The following is a 2,586-nucleotide window of genomic DNA, read 5'->3' on the forward strand; positions in this document are numbered from 1 at the left end:
ATTTTAAGATGAAATGTAGGCCAAGCACTGTGGCCCACGCCTATAATCCCAGCACTTTGGGAGGCCGAGGCCGGCGGATCATGAGCTCAGGAGTTCAAGACCAGCCTGGCCAACATAGTGAAACACTGTCGCTACTAAAAATACAAAAAAAAAAAAAAAAAAAAACTAGCCAGGCATGGTGGTGGGCACCTGTAATCCCAGCTACTTGGGAGGCTGAGGCAAGGAGAATCATTTGAACCTGGGAGGCGGAGTTTGCAGTGAGCCGAAGTCATGCCACTGTACTCCAGCCTGGGTGACAGGGCGAGACTCCGCCTTAAAAAAAAAAAAAAAAGAAGTGTAGCTTAGAAACCATTCTTCCATAAAACCATATCTCTTTAAGAGGATGTTGGAAAATCAGCCTTTCTCATAAAGTAGTTTTCCCCACAAGTTTAAACACATTACTCCGTTATAATTTTAGAGACTATTAAACAAAAAAAACTACTATGCTTCAGCTTTACCTGCAATTTTCTCTTTCTTATCTCTTACATCCTTCTCTGTGATCTGGTCCAACAATTATTGCTATGGCAGCAAAGGCTCTGTGACATCTCTAGCTAGCTCATTGTCTTCTGCCTTATTAAACTTTAATGGGTAGCTAGTAGACAGTAACACTCTGGGAGGGCTCAAACCACATAACCAAATGTGCCAAGATAATCCTGAGCTCACTCATTGTCAGGTAAGACAACGTATTTTAGTGCAATAGCAAACAATTAATTAAACAAACAAAAACAAGAAAGCTTTCTTGGGCCAGGAAGCCATTAATCAGCTAAGCTCAGAGCCACTCATTGAAACTAGGTCCTGACCGGTTTTCTGGATTTGACCACTGGGCAGAAACTAGGACCCAAAACCAATTGGAATGAAATGGTCCCCAGATATTGTTTTCATGTAAGAATAGGTTTGGAAGTATCCAGACTTAGTGGTGGGCCAGGCCTCCCCTGTGAGGAGTACAGTTCAGGATACCTGGACTGCTCTTTCCCTCTGCCTTCCCTCGGGTAATGTGAATGGCTTAGTCTTTCATGTTCCCATCTGTAACTTGGAGGAGGAAGAGAAGAGCCTCATTGCACATATTGCGTCGTTAAGAATGATCTTAGAGCCATAATTTACAATATTTTGAAGTTAGGTTTGACTTTTACCATTCTACTACTCCTCTCTCCCAATATGTTGTGCCAGATTGTAAGTAACTTGCAATTAGAACACATTGAAGAAATATATTTGACCTCCTTAGAGAGTCTCATCCACCTTTGAGGTAACTTTTTGTACTTTAGGTTTTCTCAAGTCAGAGTGTTGAGTCCTTAAATCAGTGTTGGGCAGTAATAAAATTTTGATACACAAAGTTAATTGCCTAAGCTTAATAAATGGGGGACAGGCTTGCTTACCAACAGTCTTTGTGGCGTTTTATGCTGAAAAAGCCTTGAGGCTCAGACTCAGCCCACAGCTCTCTGCACTCCCTCCACCTCCCTTCTGCCCCTTTCATGTGTATCCTTTACAGCAATTTTTCTGTGAGTTCTTCTTCGTTTTGAGATCTCTCTTAAGGTTAATGGTGTACAGTAGATATCCAGAACTTACTCATCCTTTTTAGCTGAAACATTTTACCCTTTGACAAATGCCTCCCCATGTCCCCTGGGTGGAATTTTCAATAGGTAGTTAGGGAAAGCCTCACTGAAAAGGTTGGGATTTTGGGATGCTGATAACATTCAGTTTCTTGAACTAGGTACCTTTACACAGGAGTTATCAGTTGATAACAATTCATTGAGCAATATACCTATGATTTGTACAATGTACTTTTTGTATGTTATAGATGAATAAAAAATTCAGAAATCTCATAAAGGTGATATTTGGATAAAGACTTGAAGGAAGTGTGGAGGCAAGAAACATAAACATCTGGGGAAAGAGGGTTCCAGGCAGAGGAGACAGCATGTATAGGTGCCACAAAGCAGGAGCACGCCTGGCGTGATTGAGACAGCAGGGAGTCCTCATCTCTTCCTCACCTCCCCCACACCTCTGAAATGGCCATTTCAGAAATTATGAAATTTATTTACATAAATTTATCTTAACAAATACTTTCGATATTTTACAAGTGTAACTACAAGTTTATTATAGAAAAATTTGAGAAAACATACGTATCCACAAGAATACAATATAAACATTTAACATTTAAAATTTTTCCTTTCATCATACTTATATTCATAGAGTAGTATTGGCATTTAAGTATAAAATTTACTATACATGTTTATATTATTTATATTTATAATTTAATGTTAAGAACTGATTAGTTAATCCATCAATAACAATTGATTGTGAATGTTCCAGGGACTACTCTAAATGCTCATGCACATAGCAGTGAAACAAATGTACAAAAATTCCTATGTGGAACTTACATTCCAAAGGGAGAAGACAGGTAGTAAATAAATAAGTAAACTATATAGTATGTTAGGGAGTGATGAGTAAACGTGGTGAAAAATTAGAAATGTCAGGTCAATAGGGAGTGTGCGTGGGAGCTGGCAGAGGTTCATTCCCCTCCCCCCGCCTTATTAAGATGTAATTGACGGA

General features: G+C 39.2%; 1 protein-coding gene across 1 annotated transcript in view; it reads left to right on the forward strand.

The window, feature by feature from the left end:
• Positions 1–612: 612 nt before the first annotated feature.
• Positions 613–2,586, forward strand: part of LOC111522541 (olfactory receptor 4Q3) — a 27,287-nt gene continuing 25,313 nt past the window's right edge. The window contains exon 1 of the mRNA XM_023186638.1: positions 613–712. The gene's annotated coding sequence lies outside the window, so the exon portion shown is untranslated. The remainder of the gene's footprint in view (positions 713–2,586) is intronic.

This window comes from Piliocolobus tephrosceles, chromosome 6, assembly GCF_002776525.5.
Source record: "Piliocolobus tephrosceles isolate RC106 chromosome 6, ASM277652v3, whole genome shotgun sequence".
Lineage (NCBI taxonomy): Eukaryota > Metazoa > Chordata > Mammalia > Primates > Cercopithecidae > Piliocolobus > Piliocolobus tephrosceles.